At 41.7% G+C, this 24,426-nt stretch overlaps 1 protein-coding gene across 16 annotated transcripts in view; it reads right to left on the bottom strand.

Annotated features, from left to right (window-relative positions):
* Window positions 1-24,426, bottom strand: part of TMEM164 (transmembrane protein 164) — a 162,914-nt gene that overhangs the window by 126,680 nt on the left and 11,808 nt on the right. For 4 of the 16 annotated variants that reach the window (XM_007181290.3, XM_057538755.1, XM_057538753.1 and 1 more), the window contains exon 1: window positions 18,697-19,129. The exons of 11 other annotated variants lie outside the window; for them this stretch is intronic. The gene's annotated coding sequence lies outside the window, so the exon portion shown is untranslated. Of the gene's footprint in view, window positions 1-18,696; window positions 19,130-21,870; window positions 22,087-24,426 lie in introns of those variants that run through there. One more of the 16 variants, XM_057538752.1, reaches the window with a different exon arrangement.

Below are 24,426 nucleotides of genomic sequence, written 5' to 3'. Positions count from 1 at the left end.
TTTTTAAAAGACATCTTATTAAAAAAATTAAATGGAACGAAAAAATCAGTTCCTCAGTTGCAGTAACCAGGTGTCAAGTGCACAGTAGTTGCACCTGGCTAGTGGCTACTATATTGGAGAGTACAAATATAAAACATTTCCATCATCATGGAAACTTCTATTCAATAGTGCAGTACTACACTATACATGCAAGAGAGGAGTAGCCTAATGTGTGTGAAAATTGTTGCTTACCAGCCCTTGGAAAACTTGAGGATCCAGATTTAACATAAAGGAATGCATAGGACTTAGGGATACAGCCCATCTTAAGTAACCAGGAAAACATTCTTATTTCTTATTACTGATCCCAACCAGCTCTGTAAACATCACAGGTAATTAAAACATCCTTTTTTTTTTTTTTTAAAGTCACATGTAGCAGACCTCAGGAAACCTTCAACAAAGCATTCATAGACTAGTCAGGCCTCTGTAACCTAAGCTCTTTGCTAGGTTCTGGAAGCCAGTACAGAGCACATGACCCAGTCCCTGCCCTGGGAAGAAAGTCCATATACAGAAAACTACAGAAGGAGGCAGAAAGGGATAAAGGCCGTAAGAGAGGGACTATGGGGCAGAGAGATCAAATGAATGGGAGGAACAAGGGAGGACTGCATGGAGAGGGAGATGATTTCAGATCTGGGTTGGGCCCTAAAGGATGACTACAATTTTGAAAAGGAGCTCGGAGGATGAAAGGAGAAAACTGCATAAGCAAAAGGGGGAGCGAGTTAGGGCCCAGGGTACATTTATGGCCGAGTGAGCAAAGGAAGAAATATGACAGCTAATCAACAATGCTTTGAAATTTTCCCTGAGCATCCTAATAATCAAAGAATACATTAACTTAGATTCCATTTTCACAAAGATTTTGCTTTAGTGAGAATATCTGTTGGCAAGGACAAGGTGAAATGGGGTCTCTTCAACACTGCTGGTGGGAATGTAAATGGGTACTACTTTTTTTGAAAAGCCCATATTAAGCTCCTTAAAAATATTCACACCCCCGGATCCAACAATTCCACAAGAAGGAAAATGGCCTACAAAATAATCTGAAATACAGAGATTTATGCACAAAGCAGTTTTTTGCAACGTTATTTATAACTAAGAAAATAATAGGAAATGATGAAGTAAATTATGATCTAGTTATAGAATGGAGTATGATATAGCCATTAAGAATTATATTTCTAAAAAAAAAGAATTATATTTCTGACAAGTTTTAAATGACATGGAAAATGTTTATGAGAATGTTATGTGAAAAAAAATCAGGGTATAAGTTTGGTAGTACACAAAACATAGTCACAACCATGTAAAACAATATGAGGGGTCGATAACCTCATCCACCAGAGGGCAGACAGCAGAAGCAAGAAGAACTACAAATCTGCAGCCTGTGGAAGGAAAACCACATTCACAGAAATATAGACAAAATGAAAAGGCAGAGAACTTTGTACCAGATGAATGAACAAGATAAAACCCCAGAAAAACAACTAAATGAAGTGCAGATAGGCAAACTTCCAGAAAAAGAATTCAGAATAATGATAGTGAACATGATCCAGGACCTCAGAAAAAGAATGGAGGCAAAGATAGAGAAGATGTAAGAAAGGTTTAACAAACACCTAGAAGAGTTAAAGAACAAACAGAGATGAAAAATAAAATAACTGAAATGGAAAATACACTAGAAGGAATCAATAGCAGAATAACTGAGGCAGAAGAATGGATAAGTGACCTAGAAGACAGAAGGGTGGAATTCACTGCCGTGGAACAGAATAAAGAAAAAAGAATGAAAAGAAATGAAGACAGCCTAAGAGACCTCTGGGACAACATTAAAGGCAACAACATTCGCATTATAGGGGTCCCAGAAGGAGAAGAGAGAGAGAAAGAACCCGAGAAAATATTTGAAGAGATTAGAGTAGAAAACTTCCCTAACATGGGAAAGGAAATAGCCACCCAAGTCCAGGAAGCATAGAGAGTCCCAGGCGGGGTAAACCCAAGGAGAAACATGCCGAGACACATAGTAATCAAGTTGACAAAATTAAAGACAAAGAAAAATTATTAAAAGCAACAAGGGAAAAACGACAAATAACATGCAAGGGAACTCCCATAAGGTTAACAGCTGATTTCTCAGCAGAAACTCTACAAGCCAGAAGAGAGTGGCACGATATACTTAAAGTGATGAAAGGGAAGATTACTTTACAACCAAGATTACTTTACCCAGCAAAGATCTCATTCAGAATCGATGGAGAAATCAAAAGCTTTACAGACAAGCAAAAGCTAAGAGAATTCAGCACTACCATACCAGCTCTACAACAAATGCTAAAGGAACTTCTCTCAGTGGGAAACACAAGAGAAGAAAAGGACCGACGAAAACAAACCCAAAACAATTAAGAAAATGGTAATAGGAACATACATATTGATAATTACCTTAAACATGAATGGATTAAATGCTCCAACCAAAAGACACAGGCTTGCTGAATGGATACAAAAGCAAGACCCATCTATATGCTGTCTACAAGAGACCCACTTCAGACCTAGGGACACATACAGACTGAAAGTGAGGGGATGGAAAAAGATATTCCATGCAAATGGAAATCAAAAGAAAGCTGGAGTAGCAATTCTCGTATCAGACAGAATACACTTTAAAATAAAGACTATTACAAAAGACAAAGAAGGACACTACATAATGATCAAGGGATCAATCCAAGAAGAAGATATAACAATTATAAATATGTATGCACCCAACATAGGAGCACCTCAGTACATAAGGCAACTGGTAACAGATATAAAAGAGGAAATCGACATTAACACAGTAATACTGGGGGACTTTAACACCTCACTTACACCAATGGACAGATCATCTAGACAGACAATAAGGAAACAGAAGCTTTAAATGACACAATAGACCAGATAGATTTAATTGATATTTATAGGACATTCCATCCAAAAACAGCAGATTACACTTTCTTCTCAAGTGCACAGGGAACATTCTCCAGTATAGATCACATCTTGGGTCACAAATCAAGCCTCAGTAAACTTAAAATTGAAATATGAAGCATCTTTTCCGACCACAACGCTATGAGATTAGAAATCAATTACAGAGGGACTTCCCGGGTGGTGCACTGGTTAAGAATCTGCCTACCAATGCAGGGGACACAGGTTCGAGCCCTGGTCCAGGAAGATCCCACATGCCACAGAGCAACTAAGCCCATGTGTCACAACAACTGAGCCTGCACCCTAGAGCCCGCGGGCCACAACTACTGAGCCGGCGGGCCACAACTACTGAAAGCCCATGCACCTAGAGCCCGTGCTCCACAACAAGAGAAGCCACCGCAATGAGAAGCCCGTGCACTGCAAGGAGGAGGGGTCCCCGCTCACCACAACTAGAGAAAGCCCATGCACAGCAATGAAGACCCAATGCAGCTGAAAATAAATAAATAAAATAAAATAAATAAATTTATTTTAAAAAAGAAAAAGAAAAAGAAATTAATTAGAGCAAAAAAACCGTAAAAAACACAAACACGTGGAGGTTAAACAATACATTACTAAATAACCAAGTGATCACTGAAGAAATCAAAGAGGAAATAGAAAAATACCTAGAGACAAATTACAATGAAAACACGACGATCCAAAACCTATGGGATGCAGCAAAAGCAGTTCTAAGAGCGAAGTTTATAGCAATACAGTCCAACTTCAAGAAACAAGAAAAATCTCAAATAAACAATCTAACCTTACACCTAAAGGAATTAGAGTAAGAAGGACAAACAAAACCCAAAGTTAGTAGAAGGAAAGAAATCATAAAGATCAGAGCAGAAATAAATGAAATAGAAACAAAGAAAACAATAGCAAAGATCAATAAAACCAAAAGCTGGTTCGAGAAGATAAACAACACTGATAAACCTTCAGCCATACTCATCAAGGAAAAGAGGGAGAGGACTCAAATCAATAAAATTAGAAATGAAAAAGGAGAAGTTACAATGGACGCCGCAGAAATACAAAGCATCATAAGCGACTATTACAAGCAACTTCTATGCCAATAAAATGGACAACCTGGAAGAAATAGACAAATCCCTAGAAAGGTATAACCTTCCAAGACTGAACCAGGAAGAAATAGAAAATATGAACAGACCAATCACAAGTAGTGAAATTAAAACTGTGATTAGAAATCTTCCAACAAACAAAAGTCCAGGATCAGATGGCTTCACAGGTGAATTCTATCAAACATTTAAAGAAGAGCTAATACCCATCCTTCTCAAACTCTTCCAAAAAATTGCAGAGGAAGGAACACTCCCAAATGCATTCTATGAGGCAACCATCACCCTGATACCAAAACCAGACAAAGATACTACAAAAAAAGAAAGCTACAAACCAATTTCACTGATGAATATAGGTGCAAAAATCCTCAACAAAATACTAGCAAACAGAATCCAACAACACATTAAAAGGATCATACACCATGATCAAGTGGGATTTATCCCAGGGATGCAAGGGTTCTTCAATATACACAAATCAATCAATGTGATACACCATATGAACAAATTGAAGAATAAAAACCATATGATCATCTCAATAGATGCAGAAAAGGCTTTGGACAAAATTCAACACCCATTTATGATAAAAACTCTCCAGAAAGTGGGCACAAAGGGAACCTACCTCAACATAATAAAGGCCAAATACGAAAAACCCACAGCAAACATCATTCTCAATGGTGAAAAACTGAAAGCATTTCCTCTAAGATGAGGAACTAGACAAGGATGTCCACTCTCGCCACCTTATTCAACATAGTTTTGGAAGTCCTAGCCATGGCAACCAGAGAAGAAAAAGAAATAAAAGGAGTCCAAATTGGAAAAGAAGAAGTAAAACTGTCACTGTTTGCAGATGACATGATACTATACATAGATAAACCTAAAGATGCCAACAGAAAACTACTAGAGATAATCAATGAATTTGGTCAAGTTGCAGGACAGAAAATTAATGCACAGAAATCTCTTGCATTCCTATACACTAACAACAAAAAATCAGAAAGAGAAATTAAGGAAACAATCCCATTCACCACTGCAACAAAAAGAATAAAATACCTAGGAATAAACCTACCTAAGGAGGTAAAAGATCTCTACTCAGAAAACTATAAGACACTGATGAAAGAAATCAAAGATGATACAAACAGATAGAGAGATATACTATGTTCTTGGATTGCAAGAATCAATATTGTGAAAATGACTATACTACCTAAAGCAATCTACAGATTCAATGCAATCCCTATCAAATTACCAATGGCATTTTTTACAGAACTAGAATAAAAAAATCTTAAAATTTGTATGGCGACACAAAAGACCCCGAATAGCCAAAGCAATCTTGAGAAAAAAACAAAACAAAAACAAAAAACGGAACTGGAGGAATCAGAGTCCCTTACTTCTGACTATACTACAAAGCTACAGCAATCAAGACAATATGGTACTGGCACTAAAACAGAAATATAGATCAATGGAAGAGGATGGAAAGCCCAGAGATAAACCCATGCACCTAGGTCAACTAATCTATGACAAAGGAGGCAAGGATATACAATGGAGAAAAGACAGTCTCTTCAATAAGTGGTGCTGGGAAAACTGGACAGCTACCTGTAAAAGAATGAAATTAGAACGCTCCCTAACACCATACACAAAAATAAACTCAAAATGGATTAGAGACCTAAATGTAAGTCCAGACACTATAAAACTCTTAGAGGAAAGCATAGGAAGAACACTCTTTGACATAAATCACAGCAAGATTTTTTGACCCACCTCCTAGAGTAATGGAAATAAAAACAAAAATAAACAAATGGGACCTAATGAAACTTAAAGGCTTTTTCACAGCAAAAGAAACCATAAACAAGACGAAAAGAGAACCCTCAGAATGGTTAAAATATTTGCAAACGAATCAACGGACAAGGGATTAATCTCCAAAATATATAAATAGCTCATGCAGCTCAATATCAAAAAAACAAACAACCCAATTAAAAAATGGGCAGAAGACCTAAATAGACATTTCTCCAAAGAAGACATACAGATGGCCAAGAGGCACATGAAAAGCTGCTCAACATCACTAATTATTAGAGAAATGCAAATCCAAACTACAATGAGGTATCACCTCACACCAGTTAGAATGGGCATCAACAGAAAATCTACAAACAACAAATGCTGGAGAGGGTGTGGAGAAAAGGGAAACCTCTTGCTCTGTTGGTGGGAATGTAAACTGATACAGCCACTATGGAGAACAGTATGGAGGTTCCTTAAAAAACTAAAAATAGAATTACCATATGACCCAGCAATCCCACCACTAGGCATATACCCAGAGAAAACCATAATTCAAAAAGACACATGCACCCCAATGTTCATTGCAGCACTACTTACAATAGCCAGGTCATGGAAGCAACCTAAATGCCCATCAACAGACGAATGGATAAAGAAGATGTGGCACATATATACAATGGAATATTACTCAGCCATAAAAAGGAACGAAATTGAGTCATTTGCAGATACGTGGATGGAACTCGAGACTGTCATATAGAGTGAAGTAAGTCAGAACGAGAAAAACAAATATCATATAATATCACTTATATATGGGATCTAGAAAAATGATACAGATGAACATATTTGCAAAGCAAAATAGAGACACAGGCATACAGAACAAACGTATGGATACCTAGGGGGGAAGGTGGGGTGGGATGAACTGGGAGATTGGGATTGACATATATACACTACAGTGTATGATACAGATAATAAGAACCTGCTGTATAAAAAATAAATTAAATTAAATTAAAAAAAAACAATATGAGTAGAAAGAGGAAAGTTAAGCAAAAATGTTAACACTCTGGTAACAAGATTATGGGCGATTTTTATTCTCCATACCAGGGCTCAGCAAACTATGGCCCACAAACCAAATCTGACCTACTGACTGACTTGTCTATAGTTTTATTGGAACACAAACACACGTGTTTATTCTGTATTGTCATGTCTGTGGCTGATTCTGTGCTACAATGGCAGAGTTGAGTAGTAGTGACAAAGACAAAAGTATTTACTATCTGGCCCTTTACATAAAAAGGTTGCCAACCCTTGTATCTTCCAAATTTTCTAAAATGAGTAGGTATTACATTTGCAATCTTTTTCTAAAATGTCTATTTCCACATTGTGAAAGGCCAGAGGAACAGGCTAACAACTTCAGATTTTATTCTACAAGTTACTGGGAGCACTAGAAGTTTCTGAGGAGGACAGGACATGATCTGACATGATGTCCACCAGTAAAACACAGAACACCAGATCATTTAAGAGGATGGAATTTAAACTGTATGCCAGGCAAAGTCTGTGATTCATCAGCAGCTGTGACTCTGGGTCACTCCTCATTTAAAGGGGAAGGTTAACTTAAGAGGTGGCTTGTCATTGTTTTCAAACTTCCTCCTCTGAATAAACCCTACGAAATGGTCTCTTCCCTGTAGTAATGACCAACCAAATTTTTTCCGAGACAGAAAGGCGGAGGCCATATGCAAATTTGTGACTTTTGCCTGGAGAGACAGTTTGAAAGTTCAGGGTAGTAATCCTGTATTCGTGAAATCAGTCCTCCATTTTCCAAGCTTTTTCCTGTCTCTTACTTTTCTTTTCTTTTCTTTTCTAGAAGGACACAGGGAGATGACATTGGGTAAAGGGGGGGGGAGGAGGGGGAGGGAAAGGCACAAAAGGAAAGAATAAAAAGTATTAGAAGCTTCTGTCTCAAGAGTCCTTAAGGAGTTCCTAGATCTACCCACCCTTAGAATGTGGCCAAGGCCCTAAATCCTATCTCCAGGGAATATGGTCCACCTGATTTTATCTTTAGAAAGAGGAAAGACCTGTTTCTCTAAGAGAAAGCCTCCTGTCTACAGGCTTTCTCCAGGTTATCTGTGCTCTCACCACCTGCCTCAGGCCTACTTCCCCAGATGTACTGCAAATAACCAGTTCGTACAAACCACTGTTTACACATTCTCTCAGGAATGAACACAGTGAAAGGATGGTAATGGTCTGAAGACTAGTTTCCTTGCAAATAAGCACACAACCAATCACAAAGAAGATTAATCATCTACAGAATGAGAAACTCCAAACTACCATAATTTCAGGTCTGGATGCAATAAAAACACAGTAAATAGGTCTCTGGGTTTTGGTTGTTTTTTTTCCCCCCCTTTTAAACACATGATAATATTTGGATTTCAGCAAATTAAAGTTGGGAATTTCATTTGGGGTACTTTATAAAACAGAACAATTTGCATGTAACTCTGCTAGCAGTTTTTTAAAAATTGAATTACATTGTATTTTATTGGTTCATGAGAGAGATTGGATACAGAATGCACTGAGGTGATCAATTATTTAACAGATCATACTTAACATTTCACATTTTAACATATACCCGGTGCCAACAATTGTTCTCACGAGCTTTCTGAACCATTAAGCTGCACCGCTCTCCTTCTTCTAAATCAAATATAAGTAATTTGTTGTCATAGCAATGCTTCTTCCCACTCCAAAATAGTTCAATACAGGCTTTATTTCTGCAGACAACTATCTGTCTACCAAAAATTGGTCATTATCTGCCATCTTCTTGACAAATGTCTTATTAAATTTAGCTGCCTGGCTTTTACAGTCATCAGGAGCTTGTATTTCTGTGGCACTTTCTAGCACCTGTACAGGAAAGGGGCTTATGAGACCCCTGTGGAATTGCCTGGAAGCATATCACAGTCGCTGGGTGACAGCCAATCTCCCCAGTCGTGATGACAACAATCCTTTGCATTATTACCCAGCTTTACGGTTTATAGAGTGCTGTCACCCACTTTACTGTGTTTGAGGCAGCACTAGGTGACGCTTTCTTATATGCTTCTTCAACTCCCTACATCGAGTGGGTTATTTAACTGTGCACATCAGTAGTAAGTTACACTTGTTCTGATCTTTCTCCTCTAAGGCCAAGTTCTGCTTCTCTACCCTATTAATGAGGTATATATTAAGCTGCTGAGGGCGATTAAATAAGCTTTGGAATTGCAAATAGAAGGAACAACTGAGGCACAGGATACCATTTTGCTAGTTGCTTGTGCAACGGCCCACTGACACATATTAACTGTTTAGATAAACACACAACACTGCCCCTCCCAGAGTCAGCAACAACATTCATGCTAATCTCATATTTGTAGAGCACGTTAGTTTACAAAGCAGTTTCGCAGAAATGGTCTAATTTGGACTGTACCTCTTGCCCACCCATCCCCTAAGACATAAACACAGCTAGATCAGGATGTGGGTACCTAAAATCTTATTCCCTGCCTTACAGTTTATCCATTTTTAAATAAGGATGAATAACTGTTGTTTCCAAATCCAGTTCGTAAGCCCTGGCCTTTATTTCATACAGCCATATTCTGTAGAAGCTAGAGCCCCCCTTCCCCCTGCCCCCGCAATTAGGTTGAAATTTCTTTGGCACTAAACTTCGGTAATAAAAGCAAATTGGAAGGAAAGGACCAGAGGGTGGGGAGGAGAGATCCTTTGACATTAGCCAAAGTCTTTAAAAAGAAAAAAACGGGGTTGAGGAGATGGATTCCCAGGAAATTTCCTTTTTTCTTTATCCATTCCTGTTTTTAAGGTTTTTTATGTATGATCATATGTTACTTCTATAATCAAAAGATAATAATAATGAAAGTTGGTCCTAACTGGCTCACCTGCTCCCCCTTCTTTGAAACTCTCTGGGAGGGAAGGAGGCATTAGTGAAGAGGACCAGCTCAGAGTGCTTATTTCAGAAATACGATCGGAATACGGGGCTGCCCTAACAGAGCCTGAAAATGAGATTTCACAGAACCACACCGGCTCAAGAGCTGGAGCTGAAAAGTTCTATTCCCACCCAAATGTGACCAAATGTAATTTGTCTCTCTGTATGACTTCCAGCTTCATGTGGTCTGATTCTATTCGAAAATCTAATAAAAGGTGTAGTCGTTGCCATCATTTCTGTTGCTTGGTCCTCGTGAGCGCTTGTCTCCCACAGACTTGATTTTCTTTCTGCAGAGTGAGCGGAGGAGCTGATTAATTATTTAGAATCCCTATGCAACTATTATCTCAATTTCTGCACACCTCACCCCTGTCAAGTGGAAGGAGAATGAGTACTACCCACATAATTACCATTGAAACTAAAAGGCAGAGAGGTTAACAGGATTTGAACCAGGTCCCACTGAAAACGCTAGGCAGTAAGAAGCAGAATGCCTAAGGGTCTGAAAACTGTCTGACCAACCAATAGTAATGTCTATAAGGCCCAAGAGAAATAAAGCTCTCCTTCCCAACCTCTCGCCCAACCCAAAAGGAATACAGCTTTCAAAACTGTTTTAATGATGACAAAAAGCCTCTGGCACTTGAGGATATGAGGGTGTTAATTTTGTTTGGCAAAGTCAAATTGCTTTAAGAATTTAATTCTATAACTGGGAAGGTGCAATTCTGATTTAAATGTCTTTCTTCCCTGGAGCTCAAAATCTAATTTACCCAGCCCACCTAGAGGGATGCTTCTGCTTTCACCAAGTCACCCTTACTAATCTATCTACAGGCTAAGTTGCAATGGGAACGCCTATATTGAACATTTGGTCAATGGACCTAACAAAGAAATGTAAAAAGTAACTTACTACCCCTAATAACATAGCTTCAAAATATATAAACTAAAAGTTGACAGAACTAAAAGAAGAACTAGATAAATCCACCTTTGTGGTGGTAAATTTTAACAACTCTCCCAACAATTGACAGAGTAAGCAGATGAAAAATTGGGTAAGGCTGTCAAAGAGCAGCAAAATTAACAAGGCTGATCTAGTGGACACTGGCCTCATGCTGGGCCACAAAGCAAGTCTCATCAAATTTCAAAGAACCAGACCACAGAGACCACACTCCCTGATCACAATGTTATTAAGTTAGAAATCAGCAACAAAATAACTTTAGAAATGTTTAGAAAAATTTTTTTAAATCCTTTGAAACATCCCATGGGTTAAGAAATCACAATGGAAATTATAAAATACTTGGAACTGAACAACACAACAAAATACTACATACCAAAATCTGTGGGATCTAGCTAAAGCAGTAGGTAGCTCAAAATTATTAGCCTTTAATGCTTATAGTCAAATAAAGTCTGAAAATAAATGAGCTAAGCATCTGACTTAAGTTAGAAAAAGAACAAGAGATAAAACTCAAAGAAAACATAAAGTATTTTAAACTGGTTTAAAAAACAATTTTTTAAATTAGCATAAATTAACAAAACAGAAGACTAACATACTATAGAGAGGACTGACAAAGCCCAAATTGCTTCCTACAAGAGACAGTAAATAAAACTTATAAATTTCTGTTGAGATTTATTTTTCAAAAATAAGTAATGTTATGAATGAAAAGGGGGTTATCTTTTTAATATCTGCAGTTTTTTTTTTTTTTTTTTAGAAATTCACGTTCTTTTATTTATTTATTTATTTATTTATTTATGACTGTGTTGAGTCTTCGTTTCTGTGCGAGGGCTTTCTCTAGTTGCGGCAAGTGGGGACCACTCTTCATCGCGGTGCGCGGGCCTCTCACCATCGCGGCCTCTCTTGTTGCGGAGCACAGGCTCCAGACGCGCAGGCTCAGTAATTGTGGCTCACGGGCCCAGTTGCTCCGTGGCATGTGGGATCTTCCCAGACCAGGGCTCGAACCCGTGTCCCCTGCATTGGCAGGCAGATTCTCAACCACTGCGCCACCAGGGAAGCCCAGTATCTGCAGTTTTTATAGTTAAGAGGCTATTAACAATTTTTAACCAATAAATATGAAAGTTTAGGCAAAATGGTCACATTCTCAGAAAAACAAACTACCAACACTAATTAAAGAAGACACAGAATACTTGAAAATTCCTATCATCATGAAAGAAACTGAATCAGTAGTCCAAAATCTTTCCACAGGAAGACACCAAAGCCCTGATAGTTTTACTGGCAAGTTCTAGCAAGCATTCAAGAAACAAATAACTCCAATCTCAAGCAAACTATTCCAGAGTTTAGAAAAAAGAGGAAGCACTACCCAACCCAGTTTATGAAGCTAGCATAAATACCAAAACCTGACAGGGACAGTATGAGAAACGAAAACCAGAGCCATATTCATTCATGAACGTAGTTGTAAAAACACCAAATCAAATACTAGCAAACCATATCCAGGAACAAGAAAGATAATGCATCATGATCGAGGTCATCCAATTTCAGGAATGCAAAGCTGGTTTAATATTAGAAAATCAACATAATTTACCACACTGAAAGATTACAGAACAAAAGCAATATGATCATCTCAATAGACGAAGAAAAAGCCTTTGATAAAAAGCAACATCCATTCATGATTAACAAAAAACAACTCAGCAAACTCAGGATAGAAGGGAATTTCTATTGTCTGATAAAAGATGCCAAAAAGATTTACACCAAACACCATACTTACCAGTGAAACACTGAAAGCATATCCTTTAAGACAGGGGAAAAGACAAGGGTACTCACTATTGCCACTTCTACTGAACATTATACTAGTGGTCTTAACCAGAAAGGTAAGGCAAGAAAATGATATTAAAAATAAAATGACTGCAAAGGAAGAGACAAAAGTCTCATTCGTTGTAGATTATGATTACCAACATAGAGAATCCAAAAGAATCCTCAGATAAATTAATTATAATTAATTTAAAAGCATTCAGCAATGTTGCTGGCTACAAAAAAATGAGCAAAAATCAACTGCATTTCTGGACACCAGCAACTAACAATTACAACGTGTTAAGTTAAAAAAGAGAAATTAAAAAAAAAAACACTAGAGACTTTACAGAAGAGTTGGTGAAGGCCCTGGTTCTGGTGTCAGACTGCCTAGTTTCTAAAACCAGATCCACCACCAGCTGTGAGACTTTGGCAAGCTATCAGTATTTAGCTGTTCTGTGCCCTACCTTTTAGACTTCTTGGGAGGATTAAATGAGTTAATACATGGAAAGCACTTAGACCAGTGCCTGGAACAAAGTAAGAGCTAAATAAATGCAAGCTGTTATTATCACTGTGAAGAAGTAATTAACAGGCCTGTTATCAAGAGCCCCAAGGTTCAAACTATTGGACTCCAAAACATCTCAAGGGTAAAAAATCAGGGAACCACCTGTCATAGGAGCCAATGAAACTCACCCATGTCGTCCCTTAGGCTGGGCACTGAACTCCCACAGGCAACATACAGCTCATTACTCATACACCCTGCTGTCTACAGCGCAATTAGCAAAAACACACACTTTTTCTCTGGAGATTTCCACCCCAATCTTCCCAACTCTTTTAACTGGCAGCAAAAGTCAACAACTTCAAGCTTCCTGTGAGGTTGAAATCCAGAGTTCTGGTTGGTTACTCTTCATCATCAAAAGACAAAGCAAACCTCAGCCCCTTAGGGCAGACTAATGCCAGGAGAGCTTCTGGAGATATTCGAAGAAAGGCTGTTATTTGTTACTGGCTCCACTTCTTGGGGGGAAGGGGATAGACAGTAACTAATATTTTTTGAGCATCTATTACGTTCCATGCACTCTTCTCAAGGCTTCACCAATATTAACTCATTTAAATTCTTTCTATAACCTGATGAGATAGAATTCTTAGCCCCATTTTACAAATGAGACAGTGATTAGGTGACTTACTTAAAGCACAGAGCTCATGAGTGACAGAAATTAGCTTCAAACCCAGATCTGTCTGCAAAGCCCTGCACCAAGCTAGAAAGAGAAAGAAATAAAGGAGGGAAGTGGGTACTATGTGAATGAAGCTATGGATTTCAATTCTCCTTCTGAGACCAGAGACCACAATTCCAATGGGAATGCAAATAATCATTATGTGAATAGAAGACTGAAAAATCAGCAAAACAGAAGGGTATCCAAGTTAGTGTTTATGTAAAGTGGCAGCAGATAAAATGCTGCTGCCATTTTGTGGCATGACTGAGCAATATTTTTTAAAAACCCACAGAAAGGGACTTCCCTGGTGGCACAGTGGTTAAGAATCCACCTGCCAATGCAGGGGACATGGGTTCGAGCCCTGGTCTGAGAAGATCTCACATGCCGTGGAGCAACTAAGCCCGTGCGCTACAACTACTGACCCCGCGCGGGCTTCTCACTGCAGTGGCTTCTCTTGCTGCAGAGCACGGGCTCTAGGTGCACGGGCTTCAGTAGTTGTGGCATGTGGGCTCAGTAGTTGTGGCTCGCAGGCTCTGTAGTTGTGGCGCACGGGCTTCGTTGCTCTGCAGCATGTGGGATCTTCCCGGACCAGGGCTTGAACCTGTGTCCCCTGCACTGGCAGGCAGACTCTTAACCACTGTGCCACCAGGGAAGCCCCTAACTCCTTCTGTATGTCAGGGCTTCCCCTTCCTGTCCCCAAGTAAATAATTTTGTTCCTCCTAATGGCAGTACCTAATCTTAATGGGCAGAAGAGGAAACCAGAGCCTGGCTTTGGGGGCAGCCCCTCAGGGCCCTGCCTGATGCAAGTTGATTGATATACCCGTACGATCCAAAATAAGAGCCCCCAGGTTCAAGAACACACATGTCCACACACCCCAAGGATAACATAAAAATACTTTTTAAGATCAAAGTTACCATTCTAACTGCAGCATCACACAGGTTTTATAGATTATTAACCTTAAGTGTTCTTGAATACAAGATGATTTTTTGATGACGAAACAGATAAATGCAAGGTCAACTACACTAGACCTAGTTACGGATCTACCTGCTCTTAAACTCTGAAGGGAGATAAAAGTTGCACGTACAACCTGCCGTTTAGATTGCTTCTCTTCTAGAAACCACCGTCTCCCAAAGCCCTCTTGCAAAACAGAACACAAATTCTAGTAATTCTAACCCAGACCAATAAAATATGAGCACCCCAGATTTAAGTGCCCTGTTACCCTTTCAGTCTTTACTTGATCTTTAGAAATACTTTCAGAGACTACAAAGGGCTGAAATTAAATAACAGCCACTTTAAGAAAGCTGGTAATTTTTGATGTGGGGAAGGAGCTAACTGAAAAGAAACTATTTCTTTATAAATTCCTGAGGAAAACCAGAACCAATGTGTAACTGCCTAAAGCATGATAAAGCCATCTGAGGTTAATTGACCCATCCAGGAAGCTCCTGGGAGCATTATGAGATTCTCCCCTTTCACACTTCTGATGCATTCTATCCCTCATCCAGTTCCTTGACTTTTCCATTCTGCCAGGAAGTGAGAAATGAACCCAAGTGTCATTAAATGTATGAGCTGGGAGGGATCTTACCCATCATCTGGTCCAACCCTCATTTACAGATGTGGAAAGTGAATCCCAGAGATGGGAAGTGACTTACTTGACCCTGCAGTGCTGGTGACTGGCAGGTCTCCCGATACAGTCCGCCCCACAGTGAAACAGAACTCTACTACGTGGGACTCTTCCCGTCTGAGTAGTTCTTTAAATGGGCTTGCAGAAAACTGGCAGATAGTTCTTCATCGATATGAAGAATGTCATTGGTAACCTCTTTAAATGACAAACTCTACTAGCCTAATAGTTAACAAGACCAGCCTTGGAGTCAGGCGGACCTAGCTGTCCATACCAGCTTGGCCACTTTCTAGCTGTATGACCTTGGCCATGTTACCTAACCTCTCTGAATCTTGTTATCTTCACCTGTGAAACAGAAATGCCAATAACAGCATTGATCCCACAGGGTGTTCAATCAATATTAGTTGTGACTATTACCACAACCTGACACAGCGGAAGGCCGAGCTGTCAGCTCCCTGCACCCTGTCTGTGTGGGGAAGGGGCTCAGGGAAGAGCAACCCAGAATCTCTACCTTGAATTACACCTGACTCTTCATAGAAAGCCCCAGACTTGGAACTGAATTTTGGACGTGGGAGCCTGATGCTGGCACCACTAGGAACCCGTCCCACTGCACTAGTTCTCAGGACCGTACATAACACCTCCTTCCTCTAAGGTAAGCTTCACACACACACACACACACACACACACACACACACAGGAGCGACTGAGGCAGAAAAGGCATAAACCTACTAAGCTTGGGAAAGCCCCTTAGAAAGAGTAGAAAAAGTACCATAATTAGACACAGAGGGGTTAGAGTCAGTGGCTGTTTCAGTAAAGGGAAAATGAGCCATCTTTAAGGCCTCTTGGGCCTGAGCTATAATTCCAGTGGTAACCAGTGCTGGCCCTCTCCAGGCAAGGTTTTAAGAAAGACTAAAATGCAACTCCCCTCCCTCAACCGTAAGGAAGCTGGGAGCATAAAGCACAAAGCGGAATTCTAGTTAAAGTTTTAACATGGGCCATGCGGTTCACTTGTCCTTCAACTGATCAACAGAACACTGTAAAAGGACCTCAAAGAGAGACAGCCGGCACGCCAGCCCCGGCTCTGCCCCGTCCCAAGTGGTGTGACCTTGGGCAAGTCGCTTCCCGCTCTGGGCTTCTTTCCCTCACTGCAAAATGAAGGGTTTGAATTACAGGATCTTCAAAGGCCCTCTGACCTCTTATCGTTTTCCTGTTGTAAGTTCTCCACATAAAAATGCAGTAATTAGACTATAACTGAGCCTTGATAATAAGCTCCCTGGGGAGCAGAAACCGTATCTGATTTTCCTTGTGTATCTCACAGTCCCAAGCATGATGCTCGGCTCAGAGTAATTGCATAATAGATGCTGAGTGATACAGATTCGCCGCACAGTGCCTGGCATATCATAAGCTTTTCACATGCCAGGCAGTTCGCAAGCCTCTCTCCCACCAAACTTTTCAAATATGTCAGATTTTACCATTTCCGGGCTTTTAATAAAAAGCAGCATTGCACAAGAAAACAAAGCTCCTTGTCACTTCACGCGACAATGATTGAACACGTAGGTGCCAGGCGCTCTGCTCTGTACTGCAAAAGGGGCAGACCTGGGCCTAGTGCTGGCACTCGTCCTATGAGTGAGTCAGGGTGAGTCAGTTAACCTGACCCAGTGTGAGGCCCAGTAAGCACAGTTACTATTATTGAGTAACTCCTGAATTTTACATCCTAGATCTTAGATCTCCCCTGATAGGCTAGCAACTAACTAGCACACAGTGGGATGAGCGCTATACTAGTGATGCACCCACAGGCTTTGGGAATACACAGGACAAAATACGTGTACTGAAATAGTGTTAAATACACACACACACACGCACACAAACACACAAGCTTCCGAGGGCCGGTCTAGGCTCAGAACACATTTAATCCCGTCTTCTACACTTGTGGCTTCTAATCCTAGTTGCATACTAAAATCACTTGAGGGGCCTGAAAAATTGCTGGTGTCCAGGCCCCCAGCCCATACAATTAGATAAGAATGGGGTGAGGGCAACAGGTATTGGTATTTTTAAAAGCTTCCTTAATGACTATAGGTGCAGCCAGCGTTGAGGACTCCTGGCCTCCGCCTTCTCCATCTCCACCTTTAGTCCCAAGCTTAGTGACAGGTCCAGCAGATAACTCAACTTGGAGGCCTGCAAAGCCACAGAAATCCCATTTTGGTCACTCACCAGACTATTCTCTGAGCCATTAAGATAACTCTGCCACTGCCAAAACATTTTTGGCCAGCAAAACTTAAAGAGGGGCTTTCTTAACCCTCGGTTAGTCAGAGAAGGCAATTAGCTAGTCCAGCCTCTGCCCCAAGCACTCTACTGGAGGCTTAACTGGCCTGAGATCTCATCCTTTGGGGGGAAGCTTCTCTACTCCTAAAATTGATATTTAATTTGTCCCTTTCTCAACTGCGCTACTCTTTGCCTCATGCGGATGTTTCCTTACAGCTATGAGTGTGCTCTGCTCCCACTGCAGCTGGGCCCCCCGCCAGTCTCTCCCCCGACCCCATCCTCTCCCTTGCCCCCCTTATATACACACGCCCACTTTGGTTTGCTTGTTTAATTCCTTCTTCATCAGCCTCTGCCTGCCTCTAGGCCACCTTGCTACTCTTCTACTTGATCCCTCCCCGTTCAGCTGAACCTCCTGGCCATGGGGTTGCTGCCTTACTCTAGCGTCTCTCTGTGCCCCTTGCTCCTCTCCCACCAGCCACACAGGCAGCAAGGCCCCTGTGGGCACAGCCTCCCGAACACATGATGCTTTCTCAGTTGCCAGATCTTCTCTCTTGAGTCGGCTTCCTTCATCCGCTGACTCTCTTCTACTGAAACTGCTCTCCCAGGCTGCCAACCATCTCCTTTCTTTCTTTACAAAAATATTTCTTCTTAATTACTCAAGAAATTTGTACTCACACCAAATTCAAGCAATACAGAAATGTGTTAAGTATAAAGTGAGGGTGTCCCCCCCTCTCCCTAATCACTCAGGAGTAAACACTACTGGGTACACATTCTTCTAGGCTTTTACAACGTGCTCAGAAACACGCACATATACAAGGGGCTGTGGTTTGTTTTCTTAGGAAATGGGTTCCTATCATACATAATGTTCTGCAGTTTGTCTTTTTTTTAAAATTTTAACAATATACTGTGAATATCTTTCAAAGGGAATACAGAGATCAGCCTCCCTTTTAAAAGCTGCACAATACTCCACTGGCTGGATTTACCATTCTGCTACTGGCGAGCTGTTTCCCAATCTTCTCTGATGCCATAACGTCCATGCACACAACTCTTCACACACAAACATTTCTAAGGTAACTATTTACAAATGGGTGGACGGCTGCCCACAGGACCAGCCTGTACTCACCAATTCCAAGTGCCTTTTCTCAAGTCCTCCTTGGTCTCAACCTCTTTGCCTCACATGACAATAGAGGACCTGCTTCATGAAACTCCTTCCTCTCTTGGGTGTCTTTCCACTTTTGCTTCACTGAGTCTTTTCTTCTGCCCACAAAAGTAGGCATTTCACAGAATCCTTTTCTTCTTTATCTCCCCTGGCTTGCATGGTGTTTGCATCTTCTGCCCCTCCATCTTCTCTAAGTCACGTTGCCAGCCCAACCACATCTCAATTGCCTGCTGTTCACTCCAGCCTCGGCGTCTCAAACATCTGAGACTCAACAAATCCCCGAATGAACACCTGACCTTTTCCTCTAAGCCTCCGTTTCCTCATCCGAAAAACAAAGGGAATGGACTAGACTCGATTAAATTTTCTTTAAAATTAGGAGTCTAGTATGTACTAGATGCTGTGCAGGATAGAAAAAAAAATCAATAAAACACAGATCTTGCATTCAGGGAACACACACACTAAGGAGTGGGGGAGAGACATAAACAATTATGTAATATAAGGCAGAATAAAATGCTAAAATAGACAAGAATGGCTAAATCTGGCATGAAAGCTTGAAGAAAGCTTCACAAGAGGGAATGTTTAGGCTGAGCCTTGAATGATGACTGGCATCTCAACAGGAAGAGAAAAGAAAGTATTTCTGGCTGAGGGTACAACATGAACAAAGTATAAACTCAGAGTCAAAGAAGTATGGAAGTTCATGGTACATGTGGCTGGATCAGAGCACATATGAAAGAATGTATCAATACTAGAGGACAGGGACTTCCCTGGTGGCGCAGTGGTTAAGAATCCGCCTGCCAATGCAGGGGACACGGGTTTGAGCCCTGATCTGGGAAGATCCCACATGCTGCGGAGCAACTAAGCCTGTGCGCCACAACTACTGAGCCTGTGCTCTAGAGCCCGCGAGCCACAACTACTGAGCCTGCATGCCACAACTACTGAAGCCCTCATGCCTAGAGCCCATGCTCCGCAACAAGAGAAGCCACCTCACTGAGTAGCCCGTGCACCACAACGAAGAGTAGCCCCCGCTCGCCGCAATGAGAGAAAGCCTATGCGCAGCAATGAAGACCCAATGCAGCCAAAAATAAAATATAAATAACTAAATAAATTTATTAAAAAAACAATACTAGAGGACAAAGCTGGGAAAAAGGTTGAAACCAAGAGCACAGAAGATCCTGAATCCTATCATAAGGAGTTCGGGCTTTCCCTAAAGGGTTTATCTGCCACTCTCTGACTGAGTGATAGTTGCTGCCTAAAATACTATGCTAAAGGCAATTCTGAACTTACATGGAGACACATGTTGCAAAAGCATGCTCATGTTTTGATTACCACGGTTGGCCTGGGGCACCGTAAGGTGTATTTATCTAGCTATATCTGCTATCCTTGCCGAAGGCAATAGGGAGCTATTGAAGGCTTTTGAGCAAGGGAATGGCAGGACCCAACATGAATTTTCCTTGTATCATTTCTGGCAGCAGTGTAAGGGATGGACAGAGCAGAAAGACCCCTAGAGAAGGGAAGATCAGTCAGGAAGCTGCTGTTAATAAGCCAGATGGTGGTGATGATGATGATGATGATAAACAACCAGACGAATTAGGGCAGAGAAATCAAAGAAGAAAAGGAAGAGACAGATGGGAGAAATAATGGAAGACGGAATCAAAATGACTCAGAGACTATGATGATGGAAGAGAGGAATCGAAATGTGTCAAGGTTTCAAGGGATTTAACCTGGGTCACTGATGGACCGCAGTGCCATTAACTAAGATAGGGGCCATGAGGGAAAAGTATCATAATCCTTGCTTTTCACTCCAAATCCTCCAACCACTTTACTTGGCTTTTAAGCACTCTTAAGTACACTAGGAGGGAAAAAGCAGGACATACATTGCTTGATGGCCCCAGCATTTATATAACCCTACACATTAACCTACTATTCTTCGTTTTGCCAGATCATCAAAGAAATATCCACCAATATCTGATCCTAAAAACAATGGGCTAATAATCCTTTGAATGTTCATGCCCTCAAAAGATGATTTTTCCTATTTAGATAGTGTTTTCTAGTTACAAGACACGTTCAACATATCTTATTTTACTTGACTGTGAGGTATGAAGAGCAAAGATCATCCCTATCTTACAGATACAACAGCCATAACTCTTATTTATCATATTTACTCTACACTTGCTATGCACCAGACACTGATCTAAATACTTTACATGTAGCCATGTATTGAATTCTTACAAGAAAACCACAAAGTAGATACTATTATCCCCATTTTACAGAGAAGGAAAACAGGGCCAGAGATGTCAAGTAACTTACCCAAAGTGACACAGCTAGAAAGCAGCAGAGCCAAGATTTGAACCTGGCCAGTATGACTCCAGAGCCTGAACTCTTAACTACCACACTTTGTATCATATAAGAAGATCAGGCACAGAGAGGCTACCTGACTAGCCAAAACTACTAGGTTCTGTCAACCAGAAACCTACATCCAAGGCCCAGGTCTGTCTAATACTTAATCCTGTGCTCTTTCTATTACTCTACATTGTTTACCGAGATGAACTGACCTCTCCCACGGGGTTGGCAGATTACTTTGACCTTTTTCCTCTTTGACCTTTGTCACTCACTTCTGCCAAAGTTTCTGATTTTGCTCCCCTGCCGTGGAGCCTCACACAACTGTTCACTAGGATATGATGCAGGTCTCTATTTAGAGGAAAGAAATGATGACCTCAGTTATAGTCCCAAGTGAATGGGTCCCATTTCCAAACAACCAGTTATCTCGCAGCAGATCACACTGGCTTGACATACCGGCTCACTGAGCGTACACGACTCCCTGGACCACCTGCCCAGGACAAGCAGCAAGCAATGGTGGCACTACAGCCTGGCTCCTCTGTGGAAGAGAGGGAGCAAGTGCAGAAAAACACATTGAAAAAGCAGTTGCTATAGCAGTCAGGCAGAGAGGTGGCCCGCAGCCGTGAGATCCTCGCTTTCAAGGCTGTAAGACAATCATGCTCAAAAAACATGTGATTTCTGTTTCTCTACTAGTGGGCAAGAACAAAAGTCCATCTCCCTTTATGCTGGAATGGTTAGGGGTGGAAGGAGGCCATGTATGGTACTAGAGAGAGACAGTGAACCGGGAGTCAGGAGATCTACCTCTGCTTCTGTTGAGCTGTGTGACTTTGGGCAAGTCACTTCACCTCTCTGGGTCTCAGTTTGCTCATCTGGAAAAATGAGGGAGGAGATGATCTCTGAGATTTTTTTTCAGCTCTGACCTGGCATCACTCTGCCATTTCAACCCAGGAAAGTATTGCTCGAATATTTACTCCAGTATCTATAAGTCGACCAAAGGAGGAATCAGCTAGAACCGAGAGAAAGAAGAATTAGATAAAACAAAAATGACCTTTTTGTGGAAGGCTGCAAATTAGGTAATATATAGGCAATAGACTTAAGCACAGTGCCTGGAGCATATAATACATGCTCAAAATGTTACAAGTATTATTATCACTACTACTCCTAACTTTCAAAGTGTACAGAGATAACCAAAAATTATAACGAGCTCTTTCTCTTAAATTTAACTCCTTTTTGTCCATCTGACCCTATTGCAGGTTTATGGTGTTTAAAAGGTCTGGGTGAGGGAGGACCCTAAATAAGCAGCGGCACCAACTGTCCTTAATGTGGACGGACAGTTCTGACCGGAAAGTGAGAACCCAACCCCAAGGGAAACTAAAGAGAAAATGTAAGTGCGAGGAGCCAGGCTTAATCCTCAGTTTGCTGCAAACTGGCCGTGGAAAGGGGGATTAAAAAAACAACAACAGGTGCGGACCACAATGTACTTTGCAAATTGTTTTTCAGTTCAGACCCAAAGCGGGGAGTAAGAAACTTGGGAAGATGATCCCAGCCTGGTTTCCACGTGTGTCCATCCGAGCAAACACAGCCCTGACTGTGAGGTATGGCCAAACACCGCTCAGCCAGGCAGGAGACCCTTGTGACCCGGCGGGCTTTGCATTCTTCCCCAGGAAGCGAAAGCAGCCTCGGCCTAAAGGTCACCCCTGACTTCCCAGGGCCAAGACAGCACCCCTCCCCGCCGACAGCCCCGCCCGGGGGGGGGGGGGGGAGGACAGCCACAGGCCTGGGGGGGTCAATCTGTTTCTCTTTGCTCACTGGCCAGAAACCCCACCAGCAAACAGGAAAACATGACCTTGGCTTGGTGCTAGCTTGCAGGGCTATGCTGAGGACAGCTGAACTGCAAAGTCCACTGCGGGGCCGCGAGGGGAATGGAAATCCAAAGGTAAAACCAGGCGCCCTTTCCTCAGGGGGCCCTGAGAGTCCTCCTGCGACTGGGGGCCCGGGAAATGGGGAGAAAGGCCCACGTGAAGCAGCAGCCGAAGTGCTGAAGATAATAAGGCACTTATGCACATGACCCCGAGCAACATTCCTGCAGGGCGCAGGGAATAAAGCGCGGCAACAGGCGCACACGCTCAAGTGCCTGGGACGTAAAAAAGGAAACTCTTGACAAATGCAAAGCGACAAGGAACAAGTGGTGATACGAAGGAGACCCTTTGGTACAGTCTCCCCTAATTTCTCAGGGTTGCTCTTTGTTTTAGGAAGGCCCTCCAAGCCAGCTCCAACCAGGGAACCAGGATTATTACATTATTAAAACATGACCTTAACCTAAGGAACTGCCTATTTACACACAATGCTTGGGAACATGCCTGGGGGTCTTCCAATGGCCTTGCTGGGTGGGGTAGGGCACTCCAACACCAAGGCTGTGAAATCACATGACCCAGGCCTTGGCCCTGGAAGGCTACACTTAATTAAAGGGGGCCTCCCTTTAGTGACTCGTGGCTGAGGTCCCAGTTCTGAAAGAGTAGCTGGTCTTCAAAACTGAGACAGGTTTCCCATATCCGGGAGATACTGAATTGTCTTTTTTTTTTTTTTTTTTTTTTGGTCCATTTGCTGACATGTCAGGCAAAGCACTGGTCTACTTTTAACCTGCCTTTCTCCTAGGAGCTCTGGGAGCAGTCCTTTGTCCTCCAATAATTTCTTAACCCTGGGAACAGGCGGCACTTGAGCAAGTTGCACTCCCCTCGGTCAAAGGAAATTAATGAAAAAGGAAAAAGTAAATCCACGCACCTGTCTCTGCCCACCCCCAAACCACTCCTTTCCTACTTCTGTCATGTACCCGTTGGTTTCCTAGGCTACCAATCTCAAGATAGCTGGCACCAGAGAGCCAGCCCATTGATGAAGAGCAGCAGTAATTAAGCCCAGAGGTCCCTGGAAAGCCAAGCTTCCTACCAATGACAGCCATCCTCCAAATGCTTCAGAAAGGGCTGGGTGATTTACAGTAACTTCCAAATTCCCCACAAAACTGTCCTTAGGCCTCCAACAGTCGAGCCACCCTGCCCTGCAGAGATTATGTGGGTGCCTACCACATGAAACAAAGATGCCAGGGAAGCTTCTCTTGGGTGAGATTTTTTTGGGGGGGGGGTGAGATTCTTAAAGCTGCCTTCCTGTATCTAATCTCTATCATCTTATGCCAGCATCAGGCATCCAAGCTCACAGCAGCAGCAGCCATAATAAGGATAACGAAGCTCGTGATCATCATCACACATCACATCACAGCAAAAAATTTATTGACTGTCTACTATCTTAAGCGCTTTATTAGTATTGTCTCTTTTTTTCTCATTTAATTCTTACAACAGCTCTGCA

Source organism: Balaenoptera acutorostrata, chromosome X, assembly GCF_949987535.1.
Source record: "Balaenoptera acutorostrata chromosome X, mBalAcu1.1, whole genome shotgun sequence".
In the NCBI taxonomy this organism is placed as follows: Eukaryota; Metazoa; Chordata; class Mammalia; order Artiodactyla; family Balaenopteridae; genus Balaenoptera; species Balaenoptera acutorostrata.
The sequence above is the reverse complement of the archived record's forward strand: the minus strand, read 5'-3'. Positions and strand labels throughout refer to the sequence as shown.